Genomic DNA, 23,822 nt, shown 5'->3' on the forward strand with positions numbered 1-23,822 from the left:
CAGATTAGTGATTCATGGAGTCATTTGGGGATCTATTCCTCCAAGTGAATTTCTGACATTCCAACTACATTTCTAGTGGGTAACATGCCAGGAGAGTCTTGTGGACTCATGTGCTGATGCGACTGACACTCCAGGTGCGGGCACAACATGGAATTTTGGAAGTGGCATCAGGTTATCTCTGCACAGGGTGACACTGGCTTCATCTGGTCCCATCAGCCTTTGCAAATTCCACGGTGTTAAGAGTTAGGATAAAATCTGTTTTTCATAAATTTCATTTCTCCATATAAATAAATTCCCCTAAAAAGGTAATTCAGGGACCTTATTAAATGGTAAATACAGCTAAGGAAGAAAGAATACTTTGAAAGAATTGCATTGCAAATTCCAAGAAGAGTGGTTTATTAAAAATGTTTGAAGGGTGCCTGGGTGGCACAGTGGGTTAAGCGTCTAACTCTTGGTTTCTGCTCATGTCATGATTCTGCTATAAACATAGGAATGCCTGTATCACTTTGAATTAGTGTTTAGGTAAATACTCAGCAATGTGATTGCTGGATTCTAGGGTTGTTCTAGTCTTGACTTTTTGAGGAACCTCCGTACTATTTCCCAGAGTGTCTGCACCAGTTTACATTCCCACCAACAGTGCAGAAGGGTTCCCCTTCCTCCACATCCTCACCAACACCCATTGTTTCCTGTGTTGTTGATTTTAGCCATTCTGACTGGTGTAAGGTGGTATCTTGTGTGGTTTTGATTTGCATTTCTCTGATGATCAGTGATGTTTAGAATCTTTTCATGTGTCTATTTACCATCTGTGTCTCTTTGGAGAAATGGGTGTTCATGCCTGTTGTCCATTTTAAACTGGATTATTTTGGGGGTTTGGGTGTGTTAGAGTTGTAGAAGTTATATATTTGAAAGATTTTATTAGTTAGAGAGAGAGAGATCATGAGTGGAGGGGAGGGGCATAGAGAAAGGGAAAGGGAGAAGCAGACCCCCTGCTGAGCAGGGAGCTGGGCGCCGGGCCCTGTGGAAGGAGCCAGAGATCATGACCTGAGCTAATGGTAGATTCTTAACTGACTGAGCCACCCAGGTGACCCACAGAAATTCTTTATATACTTTGCATACTAACCGTTTAGTGGCTATGTCATTTGCAAATATCTTCTCCCATTCTGTTGGTTATCTTTTAGTTTTGTTGATTATTTCCTTCACTGTGTAGAAGCTTTTTATTTTTATGTAGTCCCAATAGTTTATTTTTGCTTTGTTTCTCCTGCCTGAGGAGACATAACTAGAAAACATGTTTCTATGGCTGATGTTAAAGAAATTACTGCCTAGGATTTCTCTAGGATTTTTATGGTTTCAGGTCTTACATTTAGGCCTTTGATGCATTGAGTTTATTTTTGTGTGTGGTGTAACAAAGCGGTCCAGTTTCACCCTTTTGCATATAGCTGTCCAGTTCTCCTAATGCCATTTGTTGAAGAGACTTTTTCACATTGCATATTCTTATCTTCTTTGTCAAAGATCAATTGACCATATTATCATAGGTTTATTTCTGGGTTCTCTATTCTGCTCTATTGATCCACGTATTTATTTTTGTGCCTTCCATGGTGCATTCTTGATTTGCAGCTTTATAATTTATTAAAACTGACAACAACTAATGCTCTGGGACTGTTGCAATTTTGAGAGTTCTGTACTTTGGAAGGTGACACTTCCAGGGAGGCATTTAAATTTTTGAAGGTAATCTCTTGGGAGAGGCTAGCTTGTTGTGTCCTGCTTCTGGATGGTTATCAAGGTCTTGCTGTCATGTCTACAATTTGTTGAAATGAAATACAAATTTAATGTAGTACGTTTGGTGGTTAACGTGAGTCTGTGAAAATTAGAAATATATTTGTGTATATGTATGCAGTATTAGTTTTCTTTGGCCGCTGCAATAAATCACCATATACTTGGTGGTTTAAAATAACAAACATTTATTCTCTGACAGTTCTGGAAGTCAAAAAGCTGGAATGGGTCGATAGGGCTGCACTCGTTCTAGATGCTCTAGGAGAGAATTCCTTTTCTCATCTCCTCCAGTTCCCAGAGGCTGCTTGATTTTCTTGGCTGTTGGTTCTGTCACTCTAACCTATGCTTCTACCATCCCTACCCCTTTCTCCTTCTCTGATTCTGCCTTCTTCTTTGAAGAACCTCTGTGATAACATTGTTCCTGCTTACATAATCCAGGATAATTTTCCCATAGCAGCACCCATAACTCAGTCACCTCTGCAGTCTGTTTTGCCATGTAAGACAACATAGTCCCAGGGTCCAGGGATTTGGATGTGGACCTCTTTGGGGGACATTATTCTACTGACCACACATATGATTAACTTCGTGCCTCAGTTTCCTTATTTGTAAAGGATGGACCAAAACAGCTCCCACCTCCCCATGATCCTTTCTACTTTTTGAAATTTAGTGAGGGATTTCCCCAAAATGCTTTAAGCACCTCGGGAATCAGTTTCGATATGAATAAAAAGTGGTTAATGATGACATGTTAGTTGAAATCTGAAACATGAAACTCAGCATTTTCTTGGATTCTTACCTGCCCTTCCCTGTATTACTTGGTATCTCCCACCACGTTTCCACTGACCAAATGTGACTATGGTTATTCTCCTGCTTGTAGTCACTTAGCTCTTAATCCATTTGATATCTTCTTCCCTGAGCTGTTTGAGGGAGCCTCCACCCCATACCTTCCATGGTGCCCCTGAACTACTTCACATACTTGCCTTCCTTTGATTCCCAAAGTGTCCTCTTTCTTCAGACAGACTCAGACACTCACTGTCCCCTGAGTGGGCTGTGTCAACTCCTAGCCCTGAGCCTCATGTCACCCTCATTCCCTAGGCCTCCTTGGGTAGCCTCCCCATGTGACAAACCTCTGGTTTCAACTCATCAATTAATCCTTGCTTGTCCACTCCAGCCTTCAAGGGTTTCCCTTCTATGAACCCTCTGCTAGTAATAATCTATATCACTCATTTTGGCCACTGTTAGGGAGTATCTAATTTGGTCAATTATCTTTACTTGTCAATAGGTCTTATTTCTCCAAACAGTTATCATCTCAAGATCAAGGGCTATACCTTTCACACTGGCCAGCTCTCCACAGAGCATTTAGCACCCAGTAAGCCTTAAATATATATTTCTTGATAACAGTGTGTGTGAATAGAGATTAGCTTTTCAGACCTTTTGTTCTGAGATGTATTTTCCTGTGCTATTAATCAGGCACTTCAGGCCATTTAAATATATGGACATTTAATTTCTTAACTTGCATATGGAAGCCTCCTCTGTCTGCTATAGAAAATTATGTACTGGTTCATTTTTCTGACTATGAAACTATATGAAAGCTCATATAATTCTGTAGCAAGCTACACAGGTAACATTTTGTAGTTCTGAAAATAGGCACTTTTTTTTTTCAGCTTCCATCCATATATCTGACCAAGCCCATCTAAAGAGCTCTCTCGTCTCTGGTATTTTCTCTCTGCTTAATAGGTACTCTCTCCCTCTGCTCTGTTTTCATAAGGCATCATCTGTTTTTTGGTTTTGGTTTTTTTTGGAGAGAGAGATAGAGCATGAGTGGGCGTGGTGGCAGAGGGAAAGGGAGAGGGAATCTTAACCAGGCTCCACACCCAGCACAGAGCCCAACATGGGGCTCAATCCATGATCCCGGAGAGCATGACCTGAGGTGAGCTAAGGAGTTGTATGTTTAGCCGACTGAGCCACCCAGGCACCCCAAGTAAGGCATCATCTTTGTAATTTCCTCCAAAGATGCCCCCAATATGAGGCAGTAAACTCTCTATGAAAGCCTCTACCTGCCACCACCCATGTTGCCAAACTGAAAAGTATATGCGGCTATATTAGCAAAGGAATACAGATATTGTATGTGTAGGAAAACCTCTCTAGGGGCTTTCAAAGTGATAAGAAGACATGATCTTTAGACCTGTTCCAGGTTTGTGGGTTCCATAAGAGGTGGATTTGTGAGTTGATAATTTGTCTTGGGGCCGACTGGTCACAGGAGAAAGCCAGCCCTTGACATTTAGTGCAACACAATTTTCTGGTTAGGAAGAAGAGAAAATAACCAAAATGTGCAAATATTTATGAGCATAATGGTGAAAATTCCAAGTGATTTGAGCTTAATGGTGAAAATTCCAAGTGATTTGAGGCCCCAGAAAATGGCCATCCTGATCTTGTATTTTTTTTTTTAATTTGATCCTTTAAAAGGAAGGGGAGGGAAAGACGAAGGGCTTGATCATCCATAGACATTACAAAATAATCACCCTATTTGTGTCAAAGCTGCCTTTTGAGGCTATAATAATGATCACATCACAAATTTTAAGAGAGTCTTTCACTCCAGTTTCTAAATTGAAGAGGCTTTTTCCAGGACACTCAATAGTGATCGTAAGGATGGTCTTTAGCTTTCATTATGGCATGCCTCCATTTTGTACCCCCTAATGTACAAGGCCATAGAAATCAGATGTATGAAGTCAGCCTTTCATTTATCATTGCAGTTTCCCACTTACCATTAAAATCCTTAAATTGAAGGCTCAAGTGGCCTACTGTGCTGGCAATTAGCCAATTGCAGGTGCAAAATCTTGAAGGCATTGATAGGGAGGTCTTGGTGGGAATCGTCTTAAGAAGTAGATCTCTCATTATGCACTGGGGTACAGGATTTGTGAAGGCTAAGTGTAAAGAATAGTAAATGGATACAGATGCCATTCCAGGAAAGAATTGCCAAAGCCAGTGAAAGTGAACTTGACATTGCTTGTCTGAGGGTTGACCTTCTTTGCTAGGCAAAAGAGACCCTTCACTATAAGACCTTCAGAATAGAAATGGCCAGGGCACAGTGGAAAGGGAGGTCATTAGAGGCGCACCATAGTGTTTCCATCTGCCTGTGAGAGTTCAGTAACTGTGCAGCTTTCTACCCCTCTCCATCCCTTAAAATCAAGACCTGATGTTTGGGCTTGATGTATAAACCCTGGCCCAATTTGTCCCCCAAATTTGCCTCCCATCGACCCCCAATCCCCACCCTATGGCTCCTGAACCCTATGCTCTAGTTTCCTGTTTTTCCCCCACCCAGGCTCTTCCCTCTTTCTTAAATGCCTTTCCCTGCTCTGTATCCTTTGGCCAATCTGTCAAGAACTACTTCTTCAGATCCTCATCTCTTCTGATAAACTTGTCCAGATTCTGCAGCACCTTGTACTGCTTTTTTTGGTACTTAGGCCTTTTTTTTTTCTTTTTGGTTTATAGGCCTGAATGAGAGTGATTTATGCCTCATTCATCTGTGTATTCCTATAAAACCTAACCCAGTGCTTTGGCACCAATTCATTAAATTAATAACAACCATACATCCAGCTTAGGAAAAACTTGGCATAAAAAAATCTGAGCACATTTCTTTAAATAAGATATATGAAGAGTTGAAAGCTCATTAATGACTTAATGGAGAGGCTGGGGGCCATCGGAGACAAAGAGCTGAATTGTTAGGATAAACTATTAATCGGTGATCAATTGGAAATGAAGACAAACCATTTTTAAAACTATAATCAATGATAATGTGGCGATTGACTGATGGTACTTTAACTGGCATCCCTCTTTGCAAGAACAGTGTCACATAGCCCTGGTTTTTAGGCGGTTATGCCTTTCTGAAATATCAGGCATTATTGTCGAATTTGAGGGGAAGCAGCATTGTCCTTTGGAGGGAGAGCAGCATCTGTTAATGACACTTGTGTGTCTAATGTTAGGGGTCTGAGGGAACAAATGAGATCCAGTATTCCTGTTTTCAGCCTCTAAGCAGTGATCCCTGCTTGGCATGGTGAGCCCCTTGGCCTCGTCCCACCCAGCTGGACTTGTGGAAACCAAACTTATGAGTCAGCCAAATCCAAATTTCTGTAGCAGGTGACTTCTTGCACGGCTGTCTTTTGTTGGCTATTGATGTTCACTCTTTACTTTTCTTTCTGGGCATAGAAAAAGGACTGATCAAGTTCCCTGAATGAATGCTTCTGTGCAAGAGATCCTATGCATTGCTTTCCCATCCTTGCTTTCTCTTTTATTTTTTGTTCCCCAAACAGAACTCCATTTCTGTTAACCAGAATAAATTTTTCTTAGCTCCAGTGATTTTGTTGTCAGTTCCTGCATTCTGCCACAAGTTTATATGACCTTGGACACTCCACACACTTGGTGCCTGCCTTTTCCTCCTGTCATTTCCAAGCCAAGGGAGATCAAGCCGTTTTTTGGTGAAGAGAGTAAACAGAAGCGTGAAATGCCAGAATGTTCTCAGCGGCCAAAGATAAGACTCTTCTTAGCTCATGTGCCATGTGGAGTCTCTTTGCAACTGGCTACCTAGACACAGAAGTCGTATGATAAGTTGGGAAGAGTTATAATGGAACTTTCCTTTGACAGTGTCATTGTGGGCATTTTAAAGTTTAGAGAGAGTTGTCCATTATTACTATGGCTCTACATCATAATCCCTAAAAGAAAATTACTGTATGTGAAATTAAAATGAATTGTTCTTGATTTTCCCATCTCTATTCTATTTGTGCCTTTAGGGGGCCTTCAAGGACTAGGAGGCAGAATATTATGAAAGGAGATATATTTGTTCTACTGAGAAAGCTTGATGCTCTTGGCCTCGCTGCCTGTGAATCATCCTGTCTTTTCCTCCCTTGAAGGATAAATATGGCATTCATTCCAACCCATTTAGCCCATTATTCTTTTGTATATAAAATAGGCCCAATTAAGACATTCTTGTGTTAATTTCTGGATTCTATGTATGGCTAGAAAGAGTTTAAAAATATCCATCGCAGCAAACGTCTCAAAATGTTTCATGCATACTGAACATACAGCCCTGCCCCCCCCTTCCCCAACTGAAGGCAATAATTCACCCAATCATGGAGATTTGCGATTTTCTGTTTTCCACTTACCTACATTAAGGGTCTGTCTATGCACAATCCAATATTTAGATGAAAACATATGTTTGTAAATATCTGGGATTTAAACTAAAAATTTCAATTTTCATCCAGATGTCTGACATTGTGGAGACCCAGATTAGGAGTCTTCTCTCAATATCTCTCTCTCTCTCTCTCTCTCTGCCTGTGTTAACTCATTCATGGCTATTCCAATGCACAGATGGAAAGGGACACACTTCCCTTGTTCTTCTCTTGCTCATCCACTTCTGCCTCCCTTGCTCCTCCCCACTGATGTGGGGGCAGGGTCATTGCATTTGGAGGTGTCTAACTGAAATTCCATTTTGTGTCTGCCACTGGTTATGCCAAGTCATTAGACAAACCACATTTAGCCAAGTCTGGAAGGTTCTAGATCTTTGGAGACTCATTGAACTTCTCTTGGGATCTGGCTACTCTAACATGGAAAACAACAGTCCAGGGATGAACGAGGACCCTATAAATGCCAAGACTCCATTGTAACCCAAAGTTCTAGGAATTCCCTTTGTTCTACCCAGTATATAGATATTAATTGCTGATGGATATTACTGTGCCTGTGTGTCTTTTAGTATCTCTACTGGCTTTGAAGTTATTTTGGCATCTTGTGGGGAAGTTGTTAGAGTACACAATAACTGAAAACATGGTTCTTGAAATTTTTTTTGTAAAAAGACATTTTAAAAGACAATTCCATTTTCTTTATGTTGATGTGACTCACAGTCACCTCACATTCACTTTTTATAAAATCTTTTTATATATATATGTATATACACATATATATTTCAAATTTAATGTAAATAAAAAATATATCTTTCCAATAAACTTGACATGTAAGAATCTTATACAAAATATCTATCCCCAAGATGCCATAATATTTGGTTACTAGAAAGATTGGCTTCCAAAAGAGATTCAATAGAGTTTCTCTGAATTATGATACAAAGCTTTGAATTTCAAAATGTTGCTTTATGTTAAAAGGTATCTTACAGCAGGGAGAACTTGATAAACCTTTATTTTTTTATTTTTTTTTATTTTTTTTTTAAGATTTTATTTATTTATTTGAGATAGAGATCACAAGTAGGGAGAGAGGCAGGCAGAGAGAGAGAGAGGAGGAAGCAGGCTCCCTGCCAAGCAGAGAGCCCCATGCGGGGCTCGATCCCAGGACCCCGGGATCATGACCCGAGCGAAAGGCAGAGGCTTTAACCCACTGAGCCACCCAGGCGCCCCGAGAACTTGATAAACCTTTAAACTGAAGTGACATCTAGTGAGAATATATAGAGTATATACAATGAACCTTCTTCCTTTTTCATGCTCCTTTTCTCTCTCTCTCTCTCTCTCTAAGCTCTCCCTCTCTCTAAATTATACATATAGAAAGAGGGATAGATACAGATTATTAGAAGAAGCTGAAAGATATTTATAACCTGAATTCTATCCCTCCTGTAACTAAGTTTTACAAAAATTCTAAATATCTGTTTGAGTCATTAAACAAAACTCATTTTCTTACCTAGGGGACAATCAAAGCTTATAACCTTTGAGATTGAATGACTCTAATTAAAAAATCATACCATCTTATTCCTTTATGAATCTTTCCCTGTCTGATGACATCAGCAGAAATTGGTACAAGGTAGATTCGACAAGAGGGCCACATTTTAGCTGGGAGGGTTTGTTTAGTCATGGTTATAATTTTCTTGATGAAGATAATAAACATACGATTTCTGCTGCTGGAAGATATGGGTGAGTCCTACATTGGAAGAGATTTCTAGCTGAGATGGACACCTACTGAGCAACACTCTGGAACTAACCCAGTTTGTTGCACCCTGTGTATCACTGCAAGCCATAGGCCCAGGCACTGTTGGCCAGCCCATCATGAGGAAAGAGCCACCCAGGCTCCTGAGGCAGTTTATGTGTTCAGAGGCCAAAATCTGTGTGGGAAAACTCAAGGACTCTGGGGGAATCTCTTCTCTGGTTGCTTGTATTCCATTTTTCTTCACTAAGGCCTGTTATTTCTCTCAGAATCCCTCAAGCTGGGGCTTTGAGAGGATTCTCCAAATAGCCCTACATACAAGCCCCTGGCTTTCAGAAAGACCCTACAATATGTCCTGCAGGAGCCCATTCTGACCTCTCTTATCCTCGGGCTGCAGACTTCCTTGCAAACAGCTCAGGAGCTAATGGTGGCAAACCGATGCCAGGAATGGTGGGTGCCGCATGTGGGGTGTGGCCTTATTATTGAGGCAGGACCAGAACAGGGACTTCTGACCAAATATATGGCTGAGCCCTGAGCTTGCGTTATAAAAACACAATCCTCTGACTGCCCCCTTCGACTTCTTGTCCCACATAGCTCCAATGTGTTTGGTATACCTACTTTTTAGCAGAGCAGTTAATAAACAGTTTGAGAAACACGAGTTTCACCTTTTATTCCTGCTGCTGATCTTCTATGAGGCTGTAGGGTAGCCAGAAGAGGAGGGGTTGGTGGAAAAGGAGCTGTCACATTGATCTGAAACTTTTCTGTGTTGCTTATAACCAGATACTCCACATACGCATTCTGGAAACAATCACGTGGGGGTGCCTTGTTGTATTTTGGGTGTCTGAGTTACATAGAGAGGTCAGGGGATGATACATGCCTAAATATATAGCATTTGTTTTTCTCACCTTGCCTCTATGGGTGAATTTTGGCTGCTGGTATGGCACAATGTCTACAATAGCCAGACTATGGAAAGAATCTAGATGTCCATCAACAGATGAATGGATAAAGAAGATGTGGTATATATACACAATGGAATACTATGCAGCCATCAAAAGAAATGAAATCATGCCATTTGCGACGATGTGGATGGAACTAGAGGGTATCATGCTTAGTGAAATAAGTCAGTCGGAGAAAGACAACTATCATATGATCTCCCTGATATGAGGATGTGGAGATGCAACATGGGGGGTTAGGGGGATAGGAGAAGAATAAATGAAACAAGATGGGATTGGAAGGGAGACAACTCAGTTCTGTGTTATCTACCAGCACATTTTTGTTTGCTCTAGCAGTTTTGGACAGAAATTCTTAATTGGGATTATTGTCCTGACAAAGCATTTTCCTCAGTGTGATTTGAAGTTCATCATTTGGGAGAGTGACAGTAATTACCACCTCAATGCAAGCCCTTTTGTGCTTTGCTTGGGAGGACTAAGTCCTCGACACACCATTAAGATGAGCATATACAGATGTAGTTAGCATCATCAAACCCTGGAAGTCGGGCTGGGCAGTACTGTCACCAAGACAGGAGTCAAAGGCATTCGTTTTTCTTAGGGAATAATGCTTTGGGCCATCAGTTGTATAAAACAAGGCTTGTCTGTCATTCCTACTCAGTGATCTAGCATATGATTTTTCTTAGGAAATCCATACATGGTGGTTTGTGGCTGGCAAATGTGAAGGGAATGAGCGAGGTGGCAGAAGAGTTGGGTTTGTAATAAAGATTGTTTTCATGTTTTCAAGAACAACCCTTTGTCATACCATTCTTGTTCATATGCTATACCTTAGAACTCCCCAAAATATAAGGCCAGAATCTTTATAAAAAACACTGTCTTAATTTGTTCATTTAGTAGACACTGGAACTATAAATTGGTGCATTTCATCTTATCTGATTAATTTTGGAATCATTCAACATCCCCATGTTTCAACACAGAAAATAGCTATATCGTCTCTTTTTGGTTGTAAATTAGATTGGCTTTACTCTGGAAAGATGTCCAGATTGGAAGAGCTGGATTCTAGTCTCTCTGACATTCTGATCATGATTTGTGACTTTGAGCAAATCGGCTCACACATCTCTACTGGGTCTTAGCTACTCTGTCCCTAGTGGGGCTCTTTTTTTTTCCCCCTCTCTAGGAGGTTTCAGAATTCTGTTTTCCCCAAAGGAAAGCTGTGCCTGTCTAGTCTCTAAATTTTAGCCAACTGTCGTAACCACTCGTTTCATGAAAACCTTTTATCAGAAGTGCCAACTCATACCATAAAGGATGGATGGACAAACTCTTCTTTTTCCTAGTCTGCCCCCCATTGGTGGTATTAGTGAGTATTCGCACACTTCATGACACTGTCAGAGCACGAAATAATGATGGAAAACATTCTCAAGGAAGAGCTGTCCCAGGCATTACAAGCTTACAAACCAAACAAGTGTATGAATTTGGAAGCGGCGATCTCTGGGAGCTGTCTTGGTCTGGCTGCTATGGAAGTATTGCAGAAGCTAGGGGCTGACATTTTCTGAATTTTGGTACTTGTATTAGAGCAGAAGCCTTTTGGATGAGATTGGGGCTAGTGATTGGTTCACTAATCCGAAAGTCAGAGCAGGGAAGTATTGAAAAACTATAATATATAAAACATTCTACTTTTCTTAACATGCATTTTATACACACACACACACACACACACACACACACATAGATACATAGATATATGAGATTTATTTATTTATTTTAGAGAGAGAGTTGGGGGAGGGTCAGAGGGAGAGAGAGTCTCAAGCAGACTATGTGTTCAGCATGGAGCCCCAAACAGGGCTTGACATGGGGCTTGATCTCACCACCCCAAGATCACAACCTGAATTGAAACCAACAGTTGGATGCTTAACTGACTGTGCCACCCAGGTGCCCCATGTATAAAATATATTTATTTACTAATTTTTAGTGACCTTTTAAAATGTATTATATATAATATAATATAACAACATATAATATATGGAATAATACATCTCAGGAGATCAGCACTCTCTCTTGGTGACTCACTACCCCTCTCTTGCCCTCGCTTTCCTCACATGTAAAAGAAAGTGGCCATATAAAGTGTTCTTAGAACTAACAGCCAGTGATTTTATTTGACTCTCATGAAGTAGACCATGTGTGGTCATTAATGTGGAGAGAAACACACCACAGACTTGGTTTTTAAAATATTTGAGAGGCTTAGAGCTTGAAAAAAAATGTTTTTCAGGGCACCTGGCTGGCTCAGTTGGTAAAGCACATGACTCTTGATCTCAGGGTCATGTGTTCAAGCCCAACATTGGGCATGGAGCCTACTCTAAAAAAAATCTTTTTCTTAAGATCTGTATGAATGGGTGTGCCTTGAAAAAAATGAAATGATGTCTTTGCATGTCTTGAGTCCATAGTGGCTAACTCGGTGCCTAGCACGGGGGAGATATTTGCAGAAACTGACTGGAAGAAGAACAGAAGTATTGGAGAGTTTCTTTGAGTCCTTATGTTTTACAGAAGTGTATCAATTCTATTGGGTAGTTCGTACATATATGCTCTGTGCAGATATTTGAATACAAATGTCCTTTTTCACTTGGTCTGGAATGAATGACTACATGTTTAAAACCATCTCAAATAATTTGTGGAACACAGAGAATTATAACTAGATAGGTAAGTAAAATAATACAAATAGATGACCTCCATAGGGAAGAATTGGTGAGATGTTAGTCCTTAACAGAAAAGAAACTGCACATTTTGAGGTGTCTTCAAGGCTTCAAGGGATACAATAGACTCACAGTCCGTAGCAGAAGCTGCTCTTCTCCCACCCAGCTCCTTTGGAAGCTCTGCTCTTTTCACAAGGGGTTTCATAAGTCAGCCAACACGTGTGCCCTTTAAAACCTACAGGGTCAGAGGAAGGGCTGTGATAAGCTGACAGTTTTATATTCAGATAGTGATTTTGTAAGTGCAATTTGACAAATGCCACACATTTAATTTAGTTCTTAAGTTGTTTCTAAAGCAGTAGCTCTAGACATTGGAAGCTAATGATAAATACCATAGCATAGGGTTTTTTTTTTTTTAAAGCCAAATCTTTACAGTTTCTGATATATTGGGCACTTTTGAAGTGTTGAGAAATGCATCTTCTAAAGTTAAGCTTTTCTGAATCCACAGAGGTGTTACAGCCCTCAGCCTTCCCCTGTCACTGCTCCTAAACTTGTCACCAGCCACTCTCTTTGGGGATTCTCTCCTTTACTGCCAATGTATCAAAAAAAAAATCTTGTGCACACAAAACTATAATGACCTAGCTCTAAATGTATTTGATGACAATGTGACAATTTAATTTTATTTTAAGATTTTATTTATTTGAGAGAGAAAGAGTGTAGGCAGAGGGTAGGAGCAGAGGAGGAGGGAGAGAATCTCACGCAGCTCTGTGCTGAGCAAGGAGCCTGACCTGGGGCTTGATCACATGACCTTGAGATCACAACCTGAGTCAAAATCAAGAAAGAGTCAGATGCTTGACTGACTTAGCCACCCAGGTGCCGCCTTAAAGGCTTTGCTTTCTTTTTCAGTGCAACATTGAAGTTGCCTCCTGCCTTTGAAAGTTATGTAGCCATATTTCCAGCATGATTTTACATTCTGTACCTGTGTCAGTATACCTTATATGGCCTGTGCAATTCACAGTTAAGTTGCTGATCATAAATGAATGAGTTTTAACTCATTTTTACATTTTCCCCTTTATGTATACATACACTTTTTTTTTTAAAGTTGAATTTATTTTTTTTTTTTCAGCGTAACAGTATTCACTCTTTTTGCACAACACCCAGTGCTCCATGCAAAACGTGCCCTCCCCATCACCCACCACCTGTTCCCCCAACCTCCCACCCCTGACCCTTCAAAACCCTCAGGTTGTTTTTCAGAGTCCATAGTCTCTTATGGTTCGCCTCCCCTCCCCAATGTCCATAGCCCGCTCCCCCTCTCCCAATCCCACCTCCCCCCAGCAACCCCCAGTTTGTTTTGTGAGATTAAGAGTCATTTATGGTTTGTCTCCCTCCCAATCCCATCTTGTTTCATTTATTCTTCTCCTATCCCCCTACCCCCCCATGTTGCTTCTCCATGTCCTCATATCAAGGAGATCATATGATAGTTGTCTTTCTCCGATTGACTTATTTCACTAAGCATGTATACATACACTTTTTAAAAAAGATTTTATTTATTTATTTGACAGACAGAGATCACAAGTAGGCAGAGAGGCAGGCAGAGAGAGAGAGAGGAGGAAGCAGGCTCCCTGCAGAGCAGAGAGCTGGATGCAGGGCTCTATTCCAGGACCCTGATGATCATGATCTGAGCCTAAGGCAGAGGCTTAACCCACTGAGCCATCCAGGCGCCCCATGTATACATACACTTTTTTATAGTGTATAATGACCAGAGGGAAAATAAGACTAGATTGTTCCAAATAAATGTATCTAGTATTCACTTCTTTTTACATTTCGTTTTGCTCACACATCAATAGAATTTATAATGTCAAATAGCATTCACTGTTACTTCCAATGCAAGAAAATTACCATTGTCCAAAGACAGATGGTAGTGCATCTGAAATCCAGGTAAGGATTAAAATCTCTGTCACAAATCCAATCCTATCTCCCCTCTTTCCCCATGATGATGGTCCTTTTTCCATTTGGAAATTATCTAGATCTTAAAACTGTATTCGGAAAAACCAATGGCCTAAGAATGGATTTCTGCAAACTCTCGGAGGACGTCTGAAATTTGGCTTGTACTTAGCCAATAGCACAATACAAGTGAACATGAGAAACCCGCAGCAACATTCAAGTCTCTGTGTATGAGTTCCATTTTATCCATTGGTTTCACCCTTTGCGTGCTAATCAGACATAGTGGCCCTCATGCTGTATCCATCTGGCAGGCCTCTTGTTTGCTTGGGAGTAGGAGGGACCTGCCACTTCTCACCGACTCCGTCCTTGTAAATGTGATTTCTGTGTGGCCTTTGCTTGTCCACAGGGATTAGCTACTCCAAAAAAGGGAGATATAACTTGAGGCTCCCCACCCAGCAGCCAGAGCTTGTGGTTAACCATGAATACGGACCTTTAGGCATTGAGCTGCAAGACAGATGCCTCTGTGACCAGTGTGACTTGTGGAATTGTTATCTTGTCAGTGACAGATGTGCTTAGTGGTGCTGACTCTTGACCCCCTCCTCCCCCTAAAAAGGCCAAAGGAGCAAAAGGAAACTTCAAAGAACAGGAGAGCTTGGTCACCCCTTGCAGGCCCAAAAGAACACGTACTGTAATCAGCCTCATTATCCATCACATTTTGCCTTGCACTTAATCAAACTGCATTTCGTTTCGTGATGTGGTGCTGCCTGTCTCTTCCTCCCCTGGACGGGACATCAAAGGATTCAGATTCTTTCATTTCCCTAGTCTTATTAATGTGCTGTAAAAAAAAAAAATCACACTTTCTTTCCACCATTGGAGAAATGTCTTTGTTCCTAAAGATAGAGGATCCTTCAGCCAGTCTGACTTCGAAGGAGAAGTAAAATGCATTAGTTCAATTTAAGCACGAAAGACCGTTATCACCAATGACCTGTTTCAGCAGGGCATATCATGGGGATTAATGACAGACTCAGGGGAGCTGATGACCCACAGCAAAACCAAAGGGCCATTAACCCCCATCAGTCATTTAATTCCCAGGGAAAACCCATTCAGAGGTAATTATTGCTGTTATAACTTGAAAAAAAAAAGCAGAGGTGCATGAATTACATTAATGAACTCTGATCATTTTATTTTATAATGTTAGTCCAAGAATAAGTAGATGGACTTAGAAATGTTTTCTTTTTTTTAGTTTCCAAGGAAATATTCTTTTGGAAACATGGCTCACAAGTTCAGTGGACTCCCTCCTCTGTTTTATGCTCAGTTCCTGATCCCAGATGGCATGGACTGCAGAGACATTGACTTCAGGCTGTATAGTCCTAGAGTGGCCTCTCTGGACCGTTTCCTTTCAGTGGGTTATTGTGCTCAGAGTACGGAGGAGGAATTAGAAGCCAGACAGGCCTTCTGCTTTCCAGCCTGCTGCCAAGTCTCTGCCCACTATGGGAGCAGGGTCAGCTCTGTCTCTCTGTCCTTCCTGCCCTCTCCCCTACCTTCAACAGTGTGAAGTGGGTGCCTTCTGTGCGCCAAATGCTGTAGTTTACCAGGATGGGGCAGAGGCCAAAAATACATATAGATCAATACAAAGGAAAAAGGAGGTTATCTGCTAGGATTCTGAGATGGAGGGATTCACTAGTTTCCTCAGACTGCTGTGACAAATTACCACAGACTTGGTGTCTTTAAAAACAGATATTTTTCCTCTCATACTTCTGGAAGCCAAAAGTCTAAAATAGAGGTGTCGGAGGGCCACACTCCCTTTGAAGCTTTGAGGCGGCAATCCTCCTTTGCCTCTTCCTGCTTCTGGTGGTCCCTGGTGCTTCTTGGCTTATGGGTATATCACTAAGGTCTCTACCTCTGTCTTCACATGGCCTCTGTGTGTCTCTGATCCCTTTCTGCCTTTTTTTCATAAGGACCCCAAGTCATCTGGAGATCCTTAATGGGTGGCATATACACTGCAAAGATCCTTTGTCCAACTAAGGTTACATTCACAGATTCTGGCTGGACATATCTTTGGGAGGTCACTGTCAACACATGACAGGGAGCAAATTCCAGGCATGGATATCAGAACAGAGTTAGCAGAACATGTAGCCTTTACATTCAGACATGTGGGAGTGCAGGTGTGCAGAGATAGGACAATGCAGGAGTTGGGGCAGAGTGGAGGTGGAGGATTTCCCGGGAATAGCGCAGAACGAATAGGGGTGAGGGACAAGTTTGAGGATAGGACTGGGGCATTATCAGGTATGAGACTGTGCAGGTGCTTAAAAGAGTAAGGGAACAGAAATTTGAGTCAGAGCAGTCACAATAGTAACTGACGGTAAGGCTTGGATTCCAAAGGTAAAAATGATCTGGAAACTTGTATATATAACAGATGGAGAAGTGCTTACAGGCAAGAGTGAGTAAGGGGAAAGAAGCAGATATGAGGTCCAAATGGCAAGCCTGTAATACTGGACATTGGGTGAAATTGATGAAATAAAGAAATAACCCATGAAGAGGAGTGAGCACAGGAGATAAGATTAGAGAATATGAACTTTGAGACATCAGAAGGCCAGGCAGAAATGATCCTCAACCAGGTGTCTGAGATCTTGGGGCTTGAGCAATTTGGGAGTCTTATGTAGAGTACTCTTCTAAGCCCTGAGATTGCCTGGTGTGGTAAAGGGCAAGTTTGTGGTGCTAGAGAGTGAACAAAGCACACAGAGAGAGTTGGGGACCTAGTCATTTAGGAACAGAAAAAAAAAGTGTCAGGAAAAAAGCTGGTGAAGGTGCCTTATTGCTGACATCTGTGTCCCAGAAGCTAGGTGGGAAGGGGTTGGGAAAGTGGTACTGCTTTGGAGGAATAATAGAGTTTTGGAAATAGCAGTGATGGTCATACTACAGCGCAAATGTCCTTGATGCCACTGAATCATGCACTTGCAAATGGTTACAATGGCAAATTTTCTCATGTATCTACTCTATACATTTATTCCCTTCTCTCTAGTGTGTATTCTATCTGTACAGATAACAAGGGGAAAGAATCAGGAAGAGGAAGTGAACTGCTTTTAAAATAGTCACCCTGAGAGAACCACGATTGGAAAAGTCATGTATTTGCCCCCAGTCATCCTACTTCATTTGGCCATTTGGAAAACCATATATGCATTAGTGGGTTGCTTCCTCTGGTGCATATCTTAGCTTGGCATTATAAAAAGATTCATGGCGCTGCGAGTGCACGGGCTCCTTAGAGCCAAAGTGGTCATGTCCATGCTTAAACATCAGAGCATGTTTATCCTTTAGGAGTGCAGTCACAATGCTTGTAGATAATGATATGCTAATTGCCGTAAAGATCCAGTGACAGTTTCTTCAAGACTTTGCTGCCTTCTCCAGATTGATGTAACACCTGCATTGTAGTGGAAAATGAACTTCTCGGCAGATGAACTGTGGCGGTCTCTAGCAGGCACCTCTTGGAATGCTAAGCTGTTAGTTTTGCTCTAACTTCTCTTGGATGTGTTGGCTGGCATTGCCCATAAGGATGAGCCTTTGCAGCAGACATAAATGTAGTTTTTGAGAATTATCATCGCCCCAGTTGATAAATTGAAATAAAAGACGCATTTTCTGAATTCCTGTACAAGTTCTAGCAGTTTTGGAGTGGAGTCTTTTGGGTTTTCCACATATAGTATCATATCATCTGCGAAGAGTGATAGTTTGACTTCTTCTTTACCAATTTGGATGCCTTTAATTTCTTTTTGTTGTCTGATTGCTGAGGCTAGGACTTCTAGTACTATGTTGAATAGGAGTGGTGATAATGGACATCCCTGCCGTGTTCCTGACCTTAACAGAAAAGCTTTCAGTTTTTCTCCATTGAGAATGATATTTGCGGTGGGTTTTTCATAGATGGCTTTGATAATATTGAGGTATGTGCCCTCTATCCCCACACTTTGAAGAGTTTTGATCAGGAAGGGATGCTGTACTTTGTCAAATGCTTTTTCAGCATCTATTGAGAGTATCATATGGTTCTTGTTCTTTCTTTTATTAATGTGTTCTATCACATTGATTGATTTGTGGATGTTGAACCAACCCTGCAGCCCTGGAATAAATCCCACTTGATTGTGGTGAATAATCCTTTTAATGTACTGTTGAATCCTATTGGCTAGTATTTTGGCGAGAATTTTTGCGTCTGTGTTCATCAAGGATATTGGTCTGTAGTTCTCTTTTTTAGTGGGATCCTTGTCTGGTTTTGGGATCAAGGTGATGCTGGCCTCATAAAATGAGTTTGGAAGTTTTCCTTCCATTTCTATTTTTTGGAACAGTTTCAGGAGAATAGGAATGAGTTCTTCTTTAAATGTTTGGTAGAATTCCCCTGGGAAGCCGTCTGGCCCTGGGCTTTTGTTTGTTTGGAGATTTTTGATGACTGTTTCAATCTCCTTACTGGTTATGGGCCTGTTCAGGTTTTCTATTTCTTCCTGGTTCAGTTGTGGTAGTTTATATGTCTCTAGGAATGCATCCATTTCTTCCAGATTGTCCAATTTGTTGGCGTAGAGTTGCTCATAGTATGTTCTTATAATTCTCTGTATTTCTTTGGTGTTAGTTGTGATCTCTCCTCTTTCATTCATGATTTTATTGATTTGGGTCCTTTCTCTTTTCTTTTTGATGAGTCTGGCCAGGGGTTTATCAATCTTATTGATTCTTTCAAAGAACCAGCTCCTAGTTTCATTGATTTTTTCTATTGTTTTTTTGGTTTCTATTTCATTGATTTCTGCTCTGATCTTTATGATTTCTCTTCTCCTGCTGGGTTTAGGGTTTCTTTCTTGTTCTTTCTCCAGCTCCTTTACGTGTAGGGTTAGGTTGTGTACTTGAGACCTTTCTTGTTTCTTGAGAAAGGCTTGTACCGCTATATATTTTCCTCTCAGGACTGCCTTTGCTGTGTCCCACAGATTTTGAACTGTTGTGTTTTCATTATCATTTGTTTCCATGAATTTTTTCAATTCTTCTTTAATTTCCTGGTTAACCCATTCATTCTTTAGAAGGATGCTGTTTAGTCTCCATGTATTTGGGTTCTTTCCAGCTTTCCTCTTGTGATTGAGTTCTAGCTTCAGAGCATTGTGGTCTGAAAATATGCAGGGAATAATCCTAATCTTTTGATACTGGTTGAGACCTGATTTGTGACCCAGGATGTGAAATCTTGCCATTTGCGATGACGTGGATGGAACTAGAGCGTATCATGCTTAGTGAAATAAGTCAATCGGAGAAAGACAACTATCATATGATCTCCCTGATATGAGGACATGGAGAAGCAACATGGGGGGGTAGGGGGATAGGAGAAGAATAAATGAAACAAGATGGGATTGGGAGGGAGACAAACCATAAATGACTCTTAATCTCACAAAACAAACTGGGGGTTGCTGGAGGGAGGTGGGATTGGGAGAGGGGGAGCGGGCTATGGACATTGGGGAGGGGAGGCGAACCATAAGAGACTATGGACTCTGAAAAACAACCTGAGGGTTTTGAAGGGTCAGGGGTGGGAGGTTGGGGGAACAGGTGGTGGGTAATGGGGAGGGCACGTTTTGCATGGAGCACTGGGTGTTGTGCAAAAAGAATGAATACTGTTACGCTGAAAAAATAAATAAAATAGAAAAAAAAAGACACATTTTCTAAACTATGTCCTGTTTTAAAACAACTATCCAAGGGCATCGAAACCTCTCACAGAATACTAATTGCTCTTGCAGGAGTCTTGTCAGGAGTCTGTGGTGAGTGAGTGTGTGAGTGTGAGTGTATGTGTGCATACGGCAGGTGATGGCTGGGAGGAATGGGAGGTGATAACCTCCCTGGACCTTAGTTTTCTCATCTGTCAATGAGGGCACAGGACCAGCTGACCTCTGAGAGTACTTTCAAGTGTAAATATTATGAGCGCCTAATATTGTGACTAGAACAGCAACAGGAATGCCTAAAAGTTTGAGATAAAGCCTTATGTGCTTTCAAGTGGCAAGTTGTTAGTTTAATGAGTCAAAACTTTGAAAAGTCAAATATGGGATTAATTGCACAATTAACCTATTCCTATTAGTTGATTGAAACAAATTGTTTATTAAATTAATTTCCAGTTGGTAATATGTAAATTTGTAATTGAATTAAAGTCCCTCTGTATTTTCTTAACACAAAAGGCACATTGATATATAGTTTGATGAGTGAAACATAGCAAATGCTAAGAAATCAGCTCAGCTGCAAGAATGATGATTTCTTACCAAGCTCTTTGCAGAGGGAGACCCAGGCCAAGCAACCAGACCCTCTCAGAACAATGGGAAAGCAAGAGTTTTATAGAACGTGCACTCTGTGGTGCACTGACCAGTGAGTATGGCTTATGCTGTCCTCCACTAATTTGAAAAATCAGCATTTCAGAGATGAGGAGGCTTTTCGAGTTCATCAGGCTCTCTTCCGGTTGTTTGAATCAGCAGTTGCGTTTGCATCCCTTTGGGTGAAGCCAGACCTTCCCCTCTGTCCCCTGCCCCCCTGTTGGCCCCTAAGAAGGCTGCTCCTTCTGCCCCAAGACTGCCCTTCAGAAATTGAAAACCAGAGCCCCTGCATGCCTGGAGCCTTGTCTTTCTAAAGCAAAACATCCCGGCCCTTTCAGTCAGGGTCCACAAGCTTGTGCCAGAGCCCCCTCTGCTTCCCTGGAAGTTGAGCACATTCCATTTTGCTGAGCACTGAGCCCATAGAAATGTTCCCTGTGGGGAGTCAGGGTGACCAATTAGACTTTTTCCTTCAAGGCCTTTGTGCAGGCCTGGGAGACTCCTTGATGAGGGGGCAGGTGTTTCCTGCAAAACCTCCCTAAGTAGGCATTTCCCAGCAGCCATGAGTCCCTCACTGGGCTTTGAAATGCATGGGGGGCCCTATGGGGCATTTTGGTTCCCATTTTCTGGATAAATGACTGGGAGCAGTGGTCGGGGTGATACCAGATACATTTGCACTTGCCTTTATACTGTATTTCTGGTTTTTTGGTGGGGGAGTATTTCTCTGCTTTGTTTTCCTCAAAGCCTTCCCTCATTCTTACAGGTGGGAAACCCACGGGTGACCTGGGGGCACTCTCCAAGCTGTTTTCCATGGTGTTGCCGGCCCACCCTTCGGTCCCAACCTGCCCCCCCACCCCACTGTAAGCCCAGGTGTAGAAACTGTCTCTGGGACTTCCCTCCATTTCCCGCTGTCCCCATTCCTGCAGGAGCCTGGGAGCCCTGAAGAGGTCTGGCAGACACATGACCTCTCTTGCCCCTCCTCTGCCCAGTCCTGTCCCCTGGGCAGCTCCTGGTTAACCTTCATTGGTCCTCTCTCCTCACTGTTCAGCAGGTCTCTGGTTCGGCCTGACATCTTCTTCATGGCCGTCATTCTACAGCTTTCCTTTCTCTGTGAGCCTTGTCTTCCTCCCGTCTCCTAGCTCTGAGCAGTTGGATTCATCTTCTTGTCACCACACCTCTCCAGCTCTTGTCACTTTCTGCCTCAGGAGAAGAGTCCTGCCCTCTCCCCTATCCACCCCTCAGTCTTGGTACACTGGAGATTTCTCTCTTTGTGTCAGTGTTGAGGGTCCTGGACGGTTATATTTGCCTGAAGACTCATCCCCAGAGAAGTTGCAGCCTGAATGCGAATCAGTGCCTTCTCCATCTGAGAACATGTTCATGCTTAAACCCAGGAAGGAACAAGGACACGAAGTCCTGATTTTGCTAAGATTGCTTTGGGGAAGTTTCCGGAGAAAGTAAAAAAGATATGTATGGCTGTCAGGCACACACAAGCAAGACAAAGCCAAGGCCAAAGCCTGATGGATCTGACTGGAAAAGATACTACAGCAAGACAGTTTCAGATTGTGGTCCCCTCCTACTGGGTGCACACATATAAAGGAGAACTGGGAAGGAAGAGGGGCCAGGTGAGCTGTGGGGACCCTTCTGCTGAAGAGTTCCAAGATGTAGGATGGATAGGGATTGGCCACAACCCAGGTGTTGATGAGAAACTCTGTCCTGATGGGCTTCCAGGGGAGGAGCTGAGGAGACAGATAGGAGCCGGCCTTGCAGCCTCTTGTGTTCATGAGGAGCACAAGGCATTCTACCAAGGTTCAGACCTGCGGTCGTTCAGGCCTCTGCCTCCGTGCAGCAGTGAAGGACCAGATACAGCACAGATAATAATGTCATATCTTCATGTCTGTTTTCAAGCCTGCCTGTGCGAGATGAGGGATTCCATTGAAACGCAGCCATCAGGGGCGCCTGGGTGGCTCAGTGGGTTAAAGCCTCTGCCTTCGGCTCAGGTCATGATCCCAGGTCCTGGGATCGAGCCCCGCGTCGGGCTCTCTGCTCGGCAGGGAGCCTGCTTCCTCCCTTCTCTCTCCCTGCCTGCCTATCTGCCTACTTGTGATTTGTCTGTCAAATAAATAAGTAAAATCTTTAAGAAAAAAAAAAAAAAGAAACGCAGCCATCATTTTGAGTTTCAGTGGCCTATGAACCCAGTAGTGAAAGACCAAAAACTAATTTCTCTTTAACTTGAATGCTAACTTAATAATCATATAAATACCTTCATGTTTAATGCTTAGGCAGAATTTCATTAAAATTTCTTTGACGTCAAGCCAAATTTTGAAGTGAATTGGAACTGGTTTGCATTTCTTAAATTGGTCTTTCTTTGGAAATAATGAAAAAGTGTTAGAGTCTTGGCCAAATTCCAATGACTGTGATTCAACTTGTTAAAGTTAAATTTTAATATTTACACATTACATAGTATAATATTTATACTAGACAACAGATTGGGAGTGTGGAATTCAAAATAGGATACACTTTGCCTTGGAATTCCAGCGTGGTAACCATTACCCCCCCAGAATCAGGGGATTATCTAATGCCCAGGCTGGGGCAGCTGGAGCAAACGGTTTTGAAAGGTAAACACTGCTAAGTGTACAGTTCTCGCTTGTACTCGTATGTTGGGTTTCATGGCACTGTGTAATTTGTGTACTGGCTGATCATTGATTTCTGTCTCATTGAGATACTTGTCCACCACACCAGGATACAGGGAGTAACCAAGAGGTGAATAGGATCACAGAAGGCCTCTGGAAATGAACCCCTGCAAACACTGTGTTTTACATGTGAGGAAACTGAGGCCTCAAAGAGTGACATAATTTGCTTGAGGTCACCAAGCTAGTTAGTTGTAGCTCTGAGATGGAAACCCCGGTCTCCAGACTCCTACCCAGGGAGCTGTACCACTCCCAGCAGGAAACCCTCATGCACTGCCTGAAGGTTATGTATTTGTTGCTGTAAAGTGCGTTCAAGGGTCAGTGGGAGGCTGGAGGGCAATTGGATGATACATTTTTCCTTTCTTCTTTCTTTGCTTGCAATAGAGAGCAATGAGGGGGCAGGTGTTTCCTGCAAAACATCCCTAAGTAGGCATTTCCCAGCAGGCATGAGTCCCTCACTGGGCTTTGAAATGCATGACCCTATGGGGCATTTTGGTTCCCATTTTCTGGGTAAATGACTGGGAGCAATGGTCGGGGTGATACCAGATACCAGGTGAGGGGCAGAGGGAGAGGGAG

The 23,822-nt window shown here is 42.1% G+C and overlaps 1 protein-coding gene across 1 annotated transcript in view; it reads left to right on the top strand.

Moving 5' to 3' along the window:
- Positions 1–23,822, top strand: part of AFF2 (AF4/FMR2 family member 2) — a 492,304-nt gene that overhangs the window by 120,319 nt on the left and 348,163 nt on the right. The window lies entirely within an intron of this gene.

Source organism: Meles meles, chromosome X (assembly GCF_922984935.1).
Source record: "Meles meles chromosome X, mMelMel3.1 paternal haplotype, whole genome shotgun sequence".
In the NCBI taxonomy this organism is placed as follows: Eukaryota; Metazoa; Chordata; class Mammalia; order Carnivora; family Mustelidae; genus Meles; species Meles meles.